Source organism: Lissotriton vulgaris, chromosome 8, assembly GCF_964263255.1.
Source record: "Lissotriton vulgaris chromosome 8, aLisVul1.2, whole genome shotgun sequence".
In the NCBI taxonomy this organism is placed as follows: Eukaryota; Metazoa; Chordata; class Amphibia; order Caudata; family Salamandridae; genus Lissotriton; species Lissotriton vulgaris.
Genome location: NC_141696.1, coordinates 857,227,214 through 857,247,480, shown reverse-complemented (window position 1 = coordinate 857,247,480; position 20,267 = coordinate 857,227,214).

The following is a 20,267-nucleotide window of genomic DNA, read 5'->3' as shown; positions in this document are numbered from 1 at the left end:
CCAGGGGGTCTGGCCCCGAGCCCCGGACTGCCGCGGACGGGCGCAGACGGGCTTGCCTTAGGCACGCCTTCGGCGCGCAAACGGCGCTCCCGCTGCGCTCGTCCGCTGCGCTTCCGGTAGCAGCACATGTTGTACCCGGAATCGGGGCGTGGCTTAGAAGGGGGGCGTGGCCTGCGTCCTCGGCGGACTGGCGAGAATGGTGACGTTGCAGCCGGCGCTAGGAACGCTGCCCAGGCTGTTTAGGATGTCAGAATAACACAAGTAAATGCAATTTTAAAAAGTTTTTAAAACAAAGGTGCTCCCGGCCTTCGCCTGGGGAGTTTAGCTCGATCTGGGGCGGCGCACTGCAAGCCTGCGCTTTTAAAGGGCGTCAAGGGGGCGTGGCTTAGAAGGGGGCGTGGCCTGCGTCCTCGGCGGACTGGCGAGAATGGTGACGTTGCAGCCGGCGCTAGGAACGCTGCCCAGGCTGTTTAGGATGTCAGAATAACACAAGTAAATGCAATTTTAAAAAGTTTTAAAACAAAGGTGCTCCCGGCCTTCGCCTGGGGAGTTTAGCTCGATCTGGGGCGGCGCACTGCAAGCCTGCGCTTTTAAAGGGCGTCAAGGGGGCGTGGCTTAGAAGGGGGCGTGGCCTGCGTCCTCGGCGGACTGGCGAGAATGGTGACGTTGCAGCCGGCGCTAGGAACGCTGCCCAGGCTGTTTAGGATGTCAGAATAACACAAGTAAATGCAATTTTAAAAAGTTTTTAAAACAAAGGTGCTCCCGGCCTTCGCCTGGGGAGTTTAGCTCGATCTGGGGCGGCGCACTGCAAGCCTGCGCTTTTAAAGGGCGTCAAGGGGGCGTGGCTTAGAAGGGGGCGTGGCCTGCGTCCTCGGCGGACTGGCGAGAATGGTGACGTTGCAGCCGGCGCTAGGAACGCTGCCCAGGCTGCCCAGGCTGCAGGCTGCAGGTGTAGCAGGAGCCGTGGCGCTAAAACCCAAATCATCTGGAAGCTCATAAATTAAAGTGTGATTCAAAACTCCTCAGATTTTCACTGTTGAAGATTTTCATAGATTAAAAAAATTATCAGTAAATGTAATCCTCACAGTCCTACTACTTAGCTAATTTTGTTTTCCATCTAAAGCATCGGATAGGGTACATAGAAGAGAACCACATTCCTATGTCCTTATAGTTAGGGTCACTGGAATTAGGTGGCTGTGCAGTGCCAAATTATGCGTCAGGGTTGACTAAATTATGGGGCAATAAAAGGCAAATTATGCCGCACAATGCCGCTCATTTTGTGATAGTATTGCTTCCTTATTTTGACATTTGTGCATAGGTTAACACTATCTGGACAAAGGGATCACCTTATTAGTACCAGTAAAAAACCCAAATACAGCAATAAGCAACAGAAAGGAGACCAGTCAACCTTTTCAAGGGTCCTTCCACTGCGTGACAACATGCGTTGCTGCATTTCTAGTAACTCGTCCGTTTGAGCTAGAATCATAATTTTTTGGTAAAATCTGCAGATTATGCAGCAGAGGACGGATTACGGGGCCCTGTTTATAGTCTGCATATGCTTAGAAAACCTCCCAGCACCAGAATCCTTTGCAGTGGTCTTTCTGAATTTTAAGGACGTTGACAAGTATGAGAGAGAATCAACAGATTTTTTAACTTTAAGCACACTTTTTATCAGCTTTTGCGCACTGTGTCGGTTATTGTGTGAAACCAAGGGAAAAGACTATAGACCTGATTCATTCACTGGAAAAAGTTATGTTGTTGCTATATGTCTGATCTGTTTATTGTCAAAAGTTATGACAAAGTCAGTAGGCCGGGCTTGATTATTGCGAAGAGTATTTGTTAAAGCCAGCCGTGGTCGCTAGTAGGAGTTTCTGCAGGGCGGTGACGTGGGGAGGGGGAAGGGCAGGGAGGGGGGTAGTAATGTATGGATTACGGAGTTTAACAGGTAAGTAAACATATAAATAAATAAAAGGAATTTTGTTCCGCGCACTGCATCGCATTTGGTGATGCAGTGCACGCAACGAAATTCGTTTTATTTATTTATGTTTACTTACCTGCTAAACTCAGTAATCCATTACATTACTATCCCCCACCCTGCCCCTCCCCCTCCCCACGTCACCGGCCTGCAGAAACTCCTACTACCGACCGCGGCTGGTTAAAGCCAATAGGCCTCTACTGGGGGATTGTGGTAGTGTTGTGCTAAAGCCTGTAGGCAGGCATTTACTTACATGGAATTTCACAGATTACCATAGTAGGCAAGGGTTTTGGTGTTGGTGACTGACTCGAACAAATTGTGGACATAGAAGATTTGCACTTTGATAATCCTTGTTTTGTGATTTTTTAAATTTTTTTAGACAATGGTAATTTTGTATACATTTGCAATTTTAATTGATGGTTGCCTTGTATTAAAGCTTATTGTCAATACAGTTGGTCTGCCTCTATTACAGTGATGAGCCAATGACAAAAGCTATAGACGGAATTGGTTCATTGGGAAAAGTTATTTCACATGCCATACATCTGATCTATCTCTTATGAAAAGTTCTGAGACTGGCAGTAGACCTGATTTACTTGTTTCAAAACACACATGGTAAAGGCAATAAGCGATTATGGGTGGATTGTTATTGCACCCTGTTAAAGCCTGCAGACAAGTTTTGTTACATGAACACTCAAGGATTCGTTTTAGGCACACTTTTTGTGTTTATTAACCCTTGGACAAACCTTAAGGGTACACAATTTGCAGTGTAATAATTCTTTCTAGAATCTCTCTGGAAGGTCTACCAGGTTTAGTTGTCACCAGGAATTATAATAAAAAACATATATACCACAGCTATATGTGCCAGTGGTACATATACCACTTCAGTCATTGACTCTCTTGCCCTGCGAGTGCCATTTGTCTGACCACATGTGCACAGCCACCTGAAAATTAGTGCATGTCAGTGTCAAGACTGATGGACTAGTCCTTTAGTTTTCCGTGTTCTAGTTACAGGTCTCTTTTCATAGTTTTCCTTCTCTTTTTATTTTCATGAATAAAACCTGCTACACTTCTAAAGATAGTTCAAACTGGCTGCTTGCTTACTCCTCGCTTCATCTGCAGTGTACTGCAACATGTAGAGTCACTGCATCTAAACCACCTGACCACCATGTAAGAATTTTAACATATGATTTGATTGTTTTTAACATTGCAAGGAGGTTAACATGTTGTTTCTAAACGTGTCAGTCAGATGCAATTATAAAACAACAATACACTATGTATGGTACCATTGCAAGATGGACGCCTGCTGCTTTGTTTAATTTTCTAGGCAATAACATGTTTTCTTTTTTCTGTTTTTATTCTTTTGATTTTTTGCATATGTTACCTAGTAAGTGCATGCGTTTTATTGTGGTTGTTTAAAAAGGTGAATGTAAGATTGATGACACAGTGATGAATAGATGCACGAGTGCAAAGATGAGTAACAGAATGCACATATGATGACTTACTTATTTTTTGCCTAAAACCATGAATGCCAAAGGAGGCACTTTTATATGTAAGCCAGACCTATTGACATTGTCAATGCTTGTTATCAACCTTCAAGTGGTAGCTAGTCAATTTTCCTAGTTCCACATCTCATCACTCGATTGTGCACACAATCTAGAAAGGTGTGAATGCAAACATTCTGTTACCGCAAACAAGAATAATTAGAGGGATCATTGCCCAACACCCGCCGTAGTTCCTTGTGTGCTTAGTTCACAAATTGTTAGTTGCTGTTTTATTTGGTTAGGATGCAGGGGGATTGCCTCTCTATTCTGGGGTGGAGGGTGGGATGTTTTATTTTTTTGCTGCAAGCCCAGCCCGAGTTACCCAACTATGAAATACTGACTATTCTCTGGGTGGGGGGATAAGTGTTGGAGGAGACTCACTTACATGATTTCTTCCTCTGGCCTAAATGGCTGGTTCCAGTACGGGGTACAAAATCATAACAAATAATTACCAGGGACTTAATACTATGACAAATAGGTACAAGACCCAAGCCTACATAAAGCGTATGGGAGTTCATGTTGCTATGCTTCAAGAAGCTCACCTCATCGCCTCAGAGGGTACTGCTCTCCATAAGATGTGACGTGCCAACTTTTCTACACCACATTCTCTGACTTTGCAAGATTTGCTTTCATATGGGTTTGTCGAGGGTTACCCTTCCAGGTGTTGGAAAAACAAATTGATGCGGAGGGCAGGTTTGTGATCATTAACTGGATGCTGGGTGGTAGTGGCATTGCACTAGATAATTTATATACCACCAACACTGACCAGGCCCTATTCTTTGATAACCTCTCCAGTGTGGTAGCACCATACCTGACCCACCGTATTTATCTTGGTGGAGACTTTAATTGCATTGCCGAACCACTGCTGGACCGGTCGCAACCCTCCTTAAGGACCTCCTCTGTATCACGATTGGCCAATAAACGTCGAACATGGATGACACAATATGGGCTCCTAGATACTTGGAGGCAAACAAATCCAGCAGTCAGGGATTTCTCTTTAATTCCTTCTTACACAACCTGTTCGTATGTTTGGACACCTCTCTCTGCACACCACCTATGCAAACACTAGTGGCCAAAGCCAAATATTTAGCAATAACCATATCTGACCATAACCCACTGCTTCTGACACTAGCCTGGATATTGATCCCATCTAACATTCCAACGTGGAAGCTCATGAGAAACTGGCGGAGCTAGTGGGAAAATTCCAGCATTTTGCTTACAAAAAATACATGGCCAGGGCACACATAGACCATGATGAATCTGCGACGTTGCTGGCCTGGCTAGTGAACCAATCCAAAAAAGGATCCACAATCCCAGAATTGGACGATGAGCTGGCGGTAGAGTAAACTGGCAATTCAAAATTAACTTACTGTTTCAGAAATATTACTCTAACTATACACCCATTGGGAACAGGTTGCATTCATAACCACGCCCACATATCTAGAGCAACTCCCTCTGCTCTCCCTTGTCCAAGAGACAACAGTGTGTCTGTGGGTGGACATAACTGTCGAAGAAAGAATGGACGCTATCACTGCTATGGTGCTTGGCAAAGTGTTGTGGTCTGCTGGCCTCCCGATGGAGTTCTATGCTGCATACAGTGTGCCCCAGCTTCTCGAAGTGTACAAATCGGCGAAGGAGGTTGGTACTTTGCCTCCTAAAACTAGGGAGGTGCTGATTGTGCCACTACTCAAGCAGGGATAACGACCATGACTGTCTCTGTATACAGGCCCTTTTTGATGTTGAACGTTGACTATAAAATCCTGGATAGGATTATAGCCACACAACTCTTGCCCTGTATGCATAGCATTATTCATGCAGATCAGACAGGCGTCATCCAGGAGGCAACACGTCATCCTGAAGGATCATGGTGCTTCTGCTAGCAGCTCAGCGCTTGAATCCATAAGCGGTAGTCATGTCCGTGCGTATGGAGAAAGCCTATCTATATGCCGTGGCGGGGAAAATGGGCCTGGGCGCCAGTTTTATTAAAAGGACAGGGCCATCGTATACTTCTCCCGCTGCACAGGTGAAAACGGGGAGGCTGATCTCCATCTCCTACTGATGGCCCGTATCCCCTCTGCTCTTTGCCATAGAGGTAGAACCTCTGGCATGTAAAGCTAGGCAGGGGACGCACTATACTGGCATAACGGCTCTAGGAGTCACACACCACATCGCACTATATGCCGATTCTCATATTGTGCAATACACCTCGACGTGCCGCCTATGTCTATTCTCAAGACCGACCAAGCGCAAAGTGACTACTAAATTTGTAGCCCTAGCACTAATATTGTCCAAAAAGCAGATATCTATGAAATGGAAGGATGCTGGGGGCCCAATGTCAGAAAAATTGCGTAGCGACCTGAAGCGCAAGACAGAATATGAGAGTATGGCTATTATGCGAGATGTCATGTGGTGGAGGGTCCAGTGGAAACAGCCAGAGCTTGGGATGGACTAGTGGACAACCTCAGACAGGAAGACGCCCATGACCATAAAAGCATACATATGCCCTAGCTGACTAACTTATAGTAACCCGACATTGCACACACTCCGTCGGACATATGGCATACCACTGGCCCCCATAGTACTTCTCTGTAACACCCTGTATGACTTACCTCTTACACCATAGTGCACTCCCCCCTCTGTATGTCACGTGCTATGGAAGATATATGTACTCATCTGTATAGCTGTAGATCTCCTATTGAGTGATCAATGGACTGGGTTTGGGGTAGGAGAGTTGGGATTGTTAGTTTGGCTCCACAAGAGCACTAGTGGTAATGATGGCACAGCGTTTTCCTGTTATACTTATAGACAGGCAATACTGGGAGGGATGTTCAGAGGCCTGGTGTGATCCATATTTCAGTTAATATGTGAGAATATTATCACTGCCTATGTTATTCTCACTGCATGCCCTGTGTTGAACATTCCTCATTGCTCTTTTGTTTTTGTCTCTGAAATACCAATAAAATATGTTTGAAAAAAATGTAAAAAAGTAATGGAAACCCAGTGCAATCTCTTCATTTGGTATTTACTTTTATCAAGGAGGCGTTCTATGGGTGGTACTGAAGCTTTCCCACGGAACCACCAATGGGTTTTGCCACACAGCCCTACCTGCTAACAAAGATAGGGGCATATTAGCAAGAACCTCGTTAACATTATCGCCGTTTTAGCGGCAGGAGCCTGCCGCTAAAACGGTGGTAATGGGCTTGCTAATATGCGTTATAGAATTCCAATAGAAGCCCAGGTTAGATGTCCTGCACATTTAACCTGGGCTGCTTTTGGAATTCTATAACGCATATTAGAAAGCCATTACCGCCGTTTTAGCTGCAGTTTCCTGCCGCTAAAACGGCGATAATTTTAACGAGGTTCTTGCTAATATGCCCCATAGACCGGTCTTTGAGGCCAACAATGAGGCACTCGTAACATCTGAAAAACCTTTTCTTTTTTCCCAAACGTTTTCAATTTTGCATATGTGCTGCAATTTACAGCACATGTGTGAAGTGGAAAACGTGTTATAGTATGTCAAAGAATAGTATTTTGTGGTGGCAGCAGTGTTTATTTTGAGCCAGTGCTTTCTGGTGCTCACCACTGGCAAATAATAGGTTTCTGGTGCTGGGCACTGGTACCTAATTGTCAATACCATACTTAGAACAGTCTACCATATGGTGGTGCTGCTCATCTAATTTAGAGATGAGCAGAACAACGATTGTTTAGGAATACAATAATCATGAACATTGCTAATACCTGCCTTCTCAGCCATTCCTTTAGCTTTAGGGACCTGTAATAAACGGAACTGTTGCATTTACATGCGAGAGAGATGGTTAGTAGTTGTTTTGGCAGCGATGACAAGGGGGACGGGTGGTGCAAGTTGCAGTGGCCTCCTTGTCAGAGCCCGGGCACTTAATATTTTACAAATTAAGCACTGATATTGTGGCAGGGTACCTTAGAGTACTAAACCTTGACATTATATATGTATGGCTTTATATACTTAAAGTGCACAGAGTCCTTGAAACTTGGTATAAACTGTATAATCTGTGACACTGTGTTTTAAATTAATTGCCTCAGTCATATGAGAAGAAGCAGTGGGTTTATTAGACCTACTCTTTATTGTTTATTTTATTAAACTCGCTGCCCCTTTGCTGGTCTAAGACTTGCTACAAATTGTGATAGTAGGTACATGTATAGCCATGAACTTACAATGCTTTCAAACCAGAAATATGGTAATTTACAAATCTAGACAGCAGTATGCAGTCAGAAAAGTACTATAAAGTGTAAAACAGAAGCACAACGCTAAAATGCAATTTTAATGTGTTATTAAGAGAACTAGAAAAGTGCAGAAACTACAAACATTATTATTAATACTTTTGTAAATTGTCATTTCAAATGTTACAAAAATACAATACAATGTTAAAACTGAATCAGTAACTTGGATTTACAATTTTTACTCCACGCTGTGCAGACAGGAGCAAGCACACACCGACAGGGGAATGGGGTTATGGACACACTTTCAGGAGGAGAAGATGCTATGAGATAACAATACTCATGTAATAAACAAACTATAACCTTGTCCATGTGCGAGTAGTCCGGTCACAGAATGTGTGAAAAACATAGGGGCATATTATCAAGGGGGTTTATCTCCGCTTTTTTGGCTTTAAAAGCCAAGAAGGCGGAGATAAAATTATCTCCCTATTACCTAGCTGCCGCTAACACCAGTTAGCAACAGCTAGTAGGAGATAGCGACCATCTTGGGGCCCCACTTTGCATGTCAGTGATATTTATCACTAATGAGATGCAAAGTGGGCGTGCCAAGATGTTAGCGACCGAAAACAGTCGCTAACATCGCTATCTCCTATTACCAACTTTTGGAGATATTCACGCTAAGCGGGAATATCTCCAAAAGCTAACACCTGCCCTGAGTAGTTCTTAGCCATGTTATCCAATGGGAGGTGGATAACATGGCTAAGAGCATTAGCTCGCTAATGCATGAATATCGCGGACTTTTCAGCGATATTCATGCTTTGCGGCGATTTTTACCGCATTTGCGTTAAACCTTGGTAATACCAAGGTTTATTTGCGGTAAAAATCGCCGCAGCGCTGCGGTAAATTTTTGTCTCCAACCAAGCAATAGCGATAATTATCGCTATTGCTTGGTAATATGCCCCATAATTTTCAGAGGAGGGGGGCGGGTAGAAGGGAGTAAAGAAGAGCAATCTATTCCACCTATTGCAGCACCAGGACCCGCACACTCAGTGGTTGGCTCATTTTTGCTGCCAGGACTTGGCCCTACAGTCTGCCCCTCCTCAGAGTTAACCACAGTTCCAGGAAACTTCCATTCGTCAACCACCTCCCTCCAGAGCAGCTCAATAGGTTTGTGACGGACACCCCTGCTTTCTCCCTACGTAGCGAATTTTCCTCAGCCCATGCCTAGTGCTTGACATCAGTCACCCATATTTCCACACTAGGGCCCCTGGGTGATTTCCAAGCCATGGACATTTATTCCCCACATTCTTGGGGCCTGTCCTACAGAACAAGCCCAATAAACAAACAGCAGGGGTATTTGTGAGTGTCCTGGACAGAGTCCTATAAAGACGCAAGATCACCCCCCCCCACACACACACACACAACCCTACGAGCCTAGGGCAACCCCAAGTCATGTGACCAAAATCAGCATCCAGTGCCGTGCAGCGAGGGCAACCTCTAGGCTCCCCACTATAGATATTCGGTATCTTATGAGCAGTAATGAAGGTCCTATGAGTGTAATTGAATTGCATATATTTTAGACACGTATTGTGAGACTTTTTGTGCGTATGCAAGCACCCTCCCTCATTCAGCATCAGTTATATCCCAGCCTAGTTCAGAAGCCCAGTGAGCCCTGGAGTGCGTCTAATGGTTTCTTCATCAGCCCATTCAGAGCCTTATAGAATCACAAGACTAGGCGAGAGCCCGTTCCCAGCATCATGAGTAGCAGTAGGACCGCATGGCAAGAGGAAGGATGGGTGCCTATTATTTAGGCTTTCAAACTAGAATCATGTTTGGCATTTGCTATTTTTTCTATACTTCAGCTGTTAGAAAGTGGGTCTCTAGTCAGAAGAGGTTTGTACCCTGTCACAGTTGGGACCACAATCGTAGTCCGGGTAAGGCAGATACACAACCAAAAATGATCTGTGCTCATCCTCTGGTAGCTTGGCACAGAGCAGTCAGGTAATGTGTAAAGTATTTGTGCCATGCTTTAATTACAGTTACACAGTGAAAACACCCAAAAAAGATTCCACACCAGTTTAGAACAAGACCAAAATGACAACAATCCAATAAGTAGAACTTGAGTTATGATTCTTTAGAGATTATACTGTAACATAGTGCTTACAAGCAAATAGCGCTTAGGGGTTACTTGAGGTCACACTGGACCACGGTAAATCCAAAGTTCAGGCCAACCACGATGGAGGGCAGGCCGTCTATAGTACCCATGCAGGTTCTGCTAAAAAAGTACCTTGGATTGAACAGGCGTTGGTGTCAAAAATTTGATGCATCGGTTCTGATCCACGATGTCGGGTAGATGCATCATTGTCGAGCCTTGCAGTTGGGTCCTGCGTTGCTCATCAAGCCCTTTGCGTTGCAGGCGCAGTGTCATCGTCGAACCTCACAGTTGGGTCCCACATCGACATTGAGCTGCACAGGGATGTCTTCGAAGCGGTGCTGTGTAGGTTTTGAAGGGCACTGCTTCGGTGCAATGTCTCTGATGGCCCTGAGACTTCAAAACAGGAGGTAAGCCAGCTAGCTCTTGGAGAACTTGGGTTCAAGGATGTAGAGAGTAGGTCCAGTCCCTTTCACTCCCAGGTAAGAAGCAGCAGGCAGCATGTCAACACAGCAAAGCAGGTAGCAAAGTGTTAGTCTCTTCTGCAGCACAGAAATTAGCATGCAGCAGGCCAACACAGCAAAGCAGATAGCAAAGTGGCAGTCCCTCCTGCAGCGCAGAAGCCCCTCTTACTGGCAGACTGTCCTTATTTCCTGCAGTGTTCTGTGTTGGTGATGTCAGGGGTACAGTACTTTTCCCAGAGTTGCACCTTTGAGTGTGGGAGACTTCTAAGATGTCTTTGAAGTACACAAGGTCTCTGCTGCCTTTCCTGCCCTGGCTCCAGACTCTGCTCCAGACTCACCACAGGGGGGGGGGGGTGTATGTAGCTCTTTGTGTGGGAACAGGCACAGCCATATTGGGGTGCAAGTGCCCTCTCCTCCCTCACATCCTGCCTCAGGATGACCCATCAACATGCAGATGGCTGCTCAGTCACACCTACTCTGCCTTTGTGTGTGTGGCTGTCTAGAGGGAATGCGAGAAACCAACTGTCACTCACCCCAGACGTGCATTCCAGGGACAGGCAGAAGGCACCAAACCAATTTAAAAAGAATTTGCCAACTTTCTAAAATTGCCATTTTCAGAATTGCAATTTAAAAATCAATTTCACCATAAGTTGTGAATTCAGGGACACAAAACTCCAAATGTTTATATCTTCCCAATTGGAAATTGCACTCATAAACAATAACACAATAATCCCAATGTTACCCTATGAAACAGACAGTCCTTGCAGTAGTGAAAATCATACTTCATAGTTTTTAACTACCAGGACCTTTGCCCACCCGATCTCCTACTCTTTAAAAGGACCTGGAACCCTTTAACACCTATACTGTACTGGGGTCTCTCTGGGTCACTGTGATCCCCGCCTCAGTCTGGTGGAGAAAACCTGAGCCGCCCTACTTGGGACCACTCCACAATGCCATCCCAGACACTGTTGTACTCACCCAGAGGTCTGCCTCCTTTGCAAGATCCCTGGGTTCAGAGAACTTACAATCCATCAGGTGTTGGCGTAGCTCTGGAAAACAGTGACTGAACATATGCACTCTAGCGATCTAATTGTACAGCCCCTCAAATGTGTTCACCATACTACCCTTCACCCAACCATCCAGGGCCCTGGAAAAGTGATCCACCAAATCCCCACTGGACCGGTGAAACTGTTCCCTACTGACAGCCCCCAATCCTCCTCAGGGATCCTGGACACTACTAGAGTGACCTCTTATGCCGCAAACCACCTACCTATGTCATCCCACTCCCTGTAGTTCCTTAAGTCAGGCACAAAGTCTCTGGGTCTGTAGACCTTTCCTTCAGCACTGGACATGGTACTCACACTGCCACCATTCCTGCCATACTCCTCCAGCTGCTTAGCCTTCAAGTCCAGCTCCTTGAGATTGGGCTCCTGTGCCAGTCTCTCCTGGATAGGGCCCTCTCAGCCCAGCCCTTTTAATCTACTCTAAGGTTCTCTCCACCTCTGCTTCTCCTCCGGGAGCTTAGCCAGCATTTTCGTCTTTCTTACCTCTTGTGCCTTAACTCCTTTGGGGACAGGCCTCTAGATGAGATGCTGCTTCCTGCCCTGGGGGGAATCTTCACTTCATTGGTTCCCTCTCCCAAAGGCTGTCCCAGATCCTGCAATGAATTCAGTTCCACATCATCCTCATCTATCACCTCATCCTCCTTCTCTGTGGTCACAGCTCCATCCCGGGCTTCCAACCAGCCACTCAGCTCCTTTTGCAGCTCCACCTTCTTCGTGAAGCCCTTCCTGGAAAACAGAAATCTTTCAGCTGAGTCACTTAATAACTTTCAAGCTTGGCCAGTTCAAAATCCTTCTTGGCAGGTGCAGATGTAGAAACTCCAGTTAGAGACATTATTTTAGAAAAAGCAAATAAATGCCAATCAGTGAGAAATGAAAAATCAAAAAAGTCAATCAGAGAGAGTAGAGAAAAAAATGCCAATGCGGACAAGCGACAATTGATTCAAATTGGTTTTGTGTGTGGATAGTAGTGTACACCAAATTACTGTAAGGCACTTCTCAAACCCAAGTCCTATCCTCACCGCTGATCACCAATATTAGAAATTGGGTTTCTAGTTGGAAGAGGTTTCCTACCTGTCCAAGTAGGGACCACAATCCTAGTCAGGGTAAGTGTTATAATTAGCTGGCTGCTTGTACAATCTAGAGTGCATTTCATCACTGTTGAGCTGAGGATTCTAAAGTAAAAGAAAAGTCAGTTGTAAGCAAGACTTGTTGATGGTTGCACCTATTAAAGCTTGCGCTTGAAACACTACAGGATTTGGACTTTTTTATCACTGGCGACGAGGGAGAAGCTTGATTGGGGACAAGCACCCACAACCATCAATTCCCCTGAGAACCCATTTTCGGATTTATAACTGGATTATTTGGATTACGACTATTTTTCTGGATTGCCGACAAAGAACAGGTGCATTGATGGAACTCAACACTCCTGTTTAAACAGAGGAAAGATACGACGTATGTATTTTTTTTTTTTTGGACTTTGACTTACTTTAGGATGTTGCTCGCTCTCACGCGTTCAGTTTTGGTTTGAATAACTGAGCGTGCGCCGGCTCGTGGAAGAACTGGTTGGCTCGAGGAGAGCGTTCCGTCTAACGTGTACAGACTTGTGGAGGCTTGCCGTTCTCGGGCGAGCTGCTGATCTCATCATGCTGACCCTATGCTGACGTTGTATTCACATCAGGTCACGCAGCGTGCAACTTCTTGACAACGCAGCAGCCATTTTGGCTAAGTTCAAAAAGCTTTTACTGTCGGAAGTCCCACGATTACGGTGTGTGCATTATCGTCGATTCATATAACACAAGTCCTGTTAAATCGACTGTACCAAATGCATTACCAGTTGTACGGTGAGGATTTTTTGTCAACTTTTATTTCTTTTCACTGTTTTATTGTCACATTGTTGCAAGAAGAACTTTATATAATCGTTAACAAGAGTACTTTTCTATGCTGTTGATACTGGTTATTTATTTAACTATGGCTATAGCTTCTAGCATGTCACATCCTCCACCATTTCTCTCAGAAGGAGAGCCAATCCTTCCTTGAAAGAGGTGGAGAAACGTATTCGATTCCTACAGATTCGGATCACCACGGCAACTTCATTTACGTTGAGGTCCAACGTTAATCAAAAATAAGTTCCAAGTCTCTCGTGGCTTGACGCTAATGTAAAGCGGTGAAGAGATTGGCGATCCGGAAACACACCACGGGGATTCACACGGCAACGCTGCACTACAGACCTGATTCGGGGATTTTCCTTCACTAAGAAACGAGTCGTACCCGACTCTTCACCGCTTTACATTAGCGTCAAGCCATGAGAGACTTGGAACTTATTTTTGATTAACGTTGGAACTCAACGTAAATGAAGTTGCCGTGGTGATCCGAATCTATAGACCAGGACATCCGACATTTGCCTCACACGGGGGTCGGCTGCTTCTTCTCAGATTTTATTGCATCTACGGGCACGGGCCCAGCTGGGTCGGAAGTATCACCAGCTAAGCGACCTTCTGGTGCAACACAGCCAATTTTAGCCCTGAGGATTCGCAATAGCGATGAAACACGTGTCGGCTGGCTGTTGTACCAAATAAAGGACTCCTTCGGACCACTCTCCCATTGGAGATTCCTATATCCATCTGTCATTTTGTTTTTTGTATATGTTCCTGATTGTTACCTTTCATATGTTATACTCTTGAGTGCATTGGGTGTTCTTGTAATTCTTCGTTTTTGTAGTTTTACTACCAAACATTGAGTGGTTCTAGGGCCTTCCACTCTCCCGGTTGCACCGCAATATATAATAACAATTATTGAGTGTGTTCACTGTTGGTTGCGCACCCATTGTTCTTTGCTGACAAAAAGCCTTCAGTTTCTTTCCTGTATTCGATTCCTACATAGTGGCCATTGGGGGCGAAAAGTTTTCAGCCTTCAGAAAACAAGCGATTTTATTACATAATTTGGGAGTGGAAGGAAGAAATACTTATGACAGCATGGACCTTATACCAATAGGCGGTGGTGATGGTGAGCCTGCAGATGCATATGAGATGTCCATGACGATGTTGGAGCGTTATTTTGGTCCCGGAATTAATGTTGTTTTAGAGCGACACAGGTTTTTTACACGTGTACAAGGTCCTACTGAACGTGTGGGGACTTATGTCGCTTCTCTTAAAACACTGGCACCTACTTGTGAATTTGGAGAGCTGTCCGATTCACTTGTAAAAGATCGATTCGTAAGATGTACAAACAGTTTGAGAGTTCAGGAAAAACTTTTATCTAAAAATCCAACATTGTTTTAAGCGATAGCCATTGTGGAAGGCATGGAAAATACTTCCACTTGGGTTAATAAAATAAGTAAAAATCGGGAAGAAGGTAATCAAATTTCCAATGATGACAAGAAGAAAAAACGGGATAGTGGGCATACATTGGGAGATGGTGACAATAATGGGGAGTTTCCTGATGGTGTTGCTAAGGTCTCTGCGAATACTAAAAGTAAGACTTTACCAAAGAATTTTCCGACTCAGAAGAACTCTTCTGACAACCAAAATCGTTTCTCAACTAGTAGGGATGTTCCAACATCTAATGAATGTGACACTCGCCAACAACGCTCTTCAGTTAATCAAAAACTGCGTTGTTATAGATGTGGTAGTTTCTCGCCTTACTCTAGTTTTCCAAACTGTTATGCAAGAGATAGCATATGTAATAATTGTGGGATCAAAGGGCATTATGCTCATGTTTGCAAGTCGACCAGGAAAAAGGATGTGAATGAGGAAGTTTTGGATGTTATTCGTACTGTAGTTGTGTCAAATATAGCTGTGAGTGAAGGAATGATTGACTCTGAACGAATTAGCATGCCCTTCTTTAACATTGGTGTGGATGGTAATGTATTTAAGCTTATGGCAGACTCAGGATCTCCATTCACCTTGATTGGAAACAAGCATTGGGATGAGATGGTAGGATTGGAGAATGTACCACATTTACCACCTGATATTTCTCCGGTAAGTTATGGGGGATCACGAATTAAAAACTTGGGATATGTAGTTGCAAAAATCACTTTCAAAGGAAAGGAAACGGTTGGAAAGGTATATGTGGCTGTGAGAGGAAACAATCTCCTGGGTTGGAGACATCAACATGATTTAGGGATAATTCTCAATCCATGTGCTAAGAATCCTCAAGATCAGGTCATGTTGATGGAAGAATTGGTTGGTAATTCCCAACCTGTATCGATTGATACTGTATGTGATACTAACAAATACTTTAAAGAGTACTGTGAAGTGTTTTCAGATACTCTTGGCTGTTTGAAAGGGTTCGAGCACAGAATCATTCTTAAGCAATCAGCTAAGCCTTGTGTCCATAAGGTACGGAGAGTGCCAAATATGATGGTGGAGCCTTTGAAATTGGAGATTGAGAAATTATTGAGTTTGGGTGTGATTGAAGGGATTGAGGCTTCCGAGTAGTTGGCTCTGGTGGTTTTAGCGCCCAAGGATAGGGGTAAATCTGTGAGGATGTGTGTGGACTTGCGCAGACCGAATGAATGGATCTGGGTAGATCACCAGCCCCTTCCAAACATTTCCGTGTCCATTAATTTGCTGAAGGGAGCTAACATTTTTAGTGTGCTAGACCTGCCGTCAGCATACCACCAAATTGTGCTACACAAGGACTCACATCATTTAACATCCTTTGTTACTCCACTGGGGGCATATCAGTTCTTGAGGATGCCCTTCGGGTTAACCTCCGCGGCAGCCTGTTTCCAAAAAGTGATGAAGATGGTTCTTGGTAGTCTGCGGAATGTGATGTTTTTTCAAGATGACATCTTAGTTTAGGGGGAGGATGAGAATGATCATGAAGATCTGTTGAGATCTGTCTTGTCTAAGTTGGGTGAGAGTGGGCTTACTCTCAAGAAGGAAAAATGTTGCATTGGCCTAAAATCTGTTACTTATCTTGGCCATGTGATCTCAGGGAATGGTATACAACCAAAGATGGAACTTGCGGAGAGCATTATCAAGGCTCCTGCACCAGAAGACAAGGAACAGATTAAGTCTTTTTTAGGTATGGCAGAGTTCTACTCTAAGTTCGTCAAAAACTTTGCAAGTGTTGATGAACCTATTAGAGTTCTCTTAAAGGTGTGCGGTATGCTTGGTCGACTGAGTGTGAGAAGGCTTTCAATGCTGTTAAGTTGGAAATTGGGAAACTGCCACCTTTGGGTCACTTTGACTCAAAATTAAAGACTATTCGTACAACTGATGCTAGCCTCAGAGGACTTGGGGCTGTTCTTTCTCAGATTGTGAATGGAGAAGAAATTGTTATAGCTTTCGCTTCTAGGGCTCTTAGGGAAGCTTAAGTAAATTACTCTTGTATTGAGAGAGAAGCATTGGGGTATTCTGGGCAATACATCATGGTAAATTTTATTTGTGGGGAATTCCGTTTGTTGTAAAGTCTGACCATCGCCCCCTTGTACAAATGTATTCTTGTCATCACAATGATCATATCACCCCTAGGTTAAAGAGATGGAGTGAAGGATTGCAAGTGTTTAATTTTTCAGTGCTATATATTCCAGCTCATAATAATAAAACTGCAGACTGTTTGTCACGTCTACCCATTGAGGCCGAGCAAAAACTGGATGGTGTTGAAAATGTGAATTGGGTGATGGAATCTTCTGTATCTAAGGAGGAATGGTTATCGTGTGTCAAGAATGACAAAGTGTTCTCATCATTTAAAACTGTTATTTCCAGGGGTTGGCCTTCTTATGAAGATCTAGATGGTAATCTGAAATTGTATTGGACAGTAAGAAAGGATCTTACTTTTTGTCAAGACAATCTAATGAGAGGTGACAGGATAGTAGTTCAACCCAGTGAATTGAGAGATAGAGTTGTCAACTTGGCTCATGAGGGGCATCTGGGAAAAAGTCTTACCAAGGCACGAGTCAGAGAGAAGTATTGGTGGCCTGGAACGGACAGGATGGTGGAGGGTGTAGTCAAAGATTGCCATTTGTGTGCTGTCAATGATAAATATAGTACCGTTAGTCATTCTCCTCTTTCCCCTGTGGAAGTTCCTGATGAGGTTTGGACAAAAGTAGGTATGGATATAGCTGGCCCTTTTGAGTTGATGCCTTCTCATGAGAGATTTGTGATCCTGTTGGTTGATTACACTTCTACATGGGTGGTCTCAAAGTGCATGAGTGTTGTTAATTCTAAATCTGTGATTGAGTTTTTAAAGGATGTATTTGTTTCAGAGGGTATTCCTAACTACTTAGGGGCATATTATCAAGCCTGGGCAATAAAATTATTGCTGCTTTATCGGCAGGAAACTGCCGAAAAAGGCGGCGCTAATGGGCTTGATAATATGCTCTATGGAATTCCAATTGAAGCTCATGTTAAATGTGAAGGACATCTAACATGAGCTTCGATTGGAATTCCATAGAGTATATTATCAAACTCATTATCATCACTTTATCGGCAGTTTCCTGCCGATAAAGCGGCGATAATTTTATCGCCCAGACTTGATAATATGTAAATGTAAATGTAAATGTAGAGGTACTTGTATAGCGCATGACTACCCGGAGGCCTGTGTCCTGCATCGTTGTGGAGCCCTTTGTGATGCAGGTGCTGTGTCATCGTTGAGCCTCGCAGTCAGGTCCCTTGTTGTCATCCCAACCTATACAATGTGCATGCTGTATCATCATCCAATCTCACAGTCGAGTCCAGAATTGTCATCAAGCTGCACAGGGAGGTCCTCGAAGCGGCACTGTATCCGCGTTGAAGGACACTGCATCGCTTCCAATTGGTGCAAAGTCGTCACTGGGTCGATTTTTGTAGAAAAACAGCTGCAGAAACGCATCTCAAGGCCCAGGGCTGGATGTGCACCTCTTGGCAGGAAAAGACTCACAGTTGGCAGAGTCCAACAGCTGAAGCAGAATTGAAGGAAGAAGTTGATGGCCCTGAGACTTCAAAACAGGAGGCAAGCCAGCAAGCTGTTGGTGAACTTGGCTTCAAGGATGTAGCCAGCAGGTCCAGTCCCTCTCACTCCCAGGCAAGAAGCAGCAGGCCAATACAAAAAGCAGGTAGCAAAGTGGCAGTTCCTCCTGTAGTACAGCAATTAGCAGGCAGCAGGCCAATGCAGCAAAGCAGCTAGCAAAGTGGCAGTCTCTCCTACAGCTCAGCATCTCTTCTTCCTGGCAGAATGTCCTTAAATCCAGCAGTCTTCAGAGTTGGTGGTGTCAGGGGTCCAGTACTTATACACAGTTGTGCCTTTGAAGTGGGGGAGACTTCAAAAAGGCCTTTGAAGTATGCACAGTCTTGGTGTGGGGACAGACAAGCCCTGTTCAGGTGCGAGTGTCAGCTCCTCCCTGCCAATCTTGCTCAGGAAGGCCCATCAGCCTAGTGATGGCCATCAGGATGTGAATGTCGCACCTTAGCTCCCTTTGTGTGTGACTGTCTAGAGGTATGGACAACCCCCAACTCAGGCATATATTCAGAGACAGGCAGAGATACAGAATGGTTAAAGTAAGAATATGCCAATTTTCTATAAGTGGCATTTCCAGGCTTTCAATTTAAAACCCGACTTTGCACTTATAAAATGGAACAAAGTACTCCCAATTTTAATCTATGGTAGAAATAGGCCTTGCAGTATTGAAAAAAAAACCGAATGCAATAGTTTTTTAATGCCAGAACATGTAAACTTTAAAGTACATGTCCTGCTTATTAAATACACTGCACCCTGCCCTCAGGGCTTTCTAGGGCCTACGGGCCCGATTCACAGAATGAACTTACTACTTTTGGCATTCACAGAATGCACTTACTACTTTTGGTATTCACAGAATGAACTTACTCATTTCGGTATTCACAGAAGTTAGGACTACTAACTTTAGGACTCCTAAATGCCTTCTGTGAATACCGAAAGTCTTAAAATTAGGATTTTTCTCAATTTAGTAGTAGTAAAGTTAGGACTCCTAACTTTAGGATGCCTAAATGCTTTCTGTGAATACCGAAAGTCTTAAAATTAGGATTTTTCCCTATTTAGTAGTAGTAAAGTTAGGACTACTAACTTTACTACTACTAAATTGAGAAAAATCGTAATTTTAAGACTTTCGGTATTCACAGAAGGCATTTAGGCATCCTGAAGTTAGGAGTCCTAACTTTACTACTACTAAATAGAGAAAAATCCAAATTTTAAGACTTTCGGTATTCACAGAAGGCATTTAGGAGTCCTAAAGTTAGTAGTCCTAACTTCTGTGAATACCGAAATGAGTAAGTTCATTCTGTGAATACCAAAAGTAGTAAGTGCATTCTGTGAATGCCAAAAGTAGTAAGTTCATTCTGTGAATCGGGCCCTACCTTAGGGGTGACTTACATGTAATAAAAAGGAAGGGTTGGGCGTGGCAAGTAAGTGAACTTGCCAGGTCGAAATGGCAGTTTAAAACTGCACAGACATGTGTGCACCCTGGAGTTTTGCAGGCCTACTAGTAGTGTTTAATTTACAGGCCCTGGGCACATGTAGTGCACTTTACTAGGAGGGACTTATAAGTTAATTAAATAAGCCAATTGTGGATAAGCCAGTGTTCCCATGTTTAGAGTACAGAGCACATGCACTTTAGCACTGGTTAGCAGTGGTAAAGTGTTCAGAATCATAAAGCCTGCAAAAATGAAATCAGCAAAATAGGAGATCTGGTGACAAAACGTCAGAGGAAAGCACGTCAAGAATGACAGGTCTAACAACCATATAGACTACAGGACAGATTCATGAACATATGAGTAAGTACTACAGGAGTATTATTTCATGTACTCATAAAGGTCTTTGTGAATTGCCTCAAAACATCTACAATGGAAATGGCACGAGAAAATTCAGCTATTATTCACATTCAATTAGTATAAATATGAAAAAAGCATATCTTTCCAAACA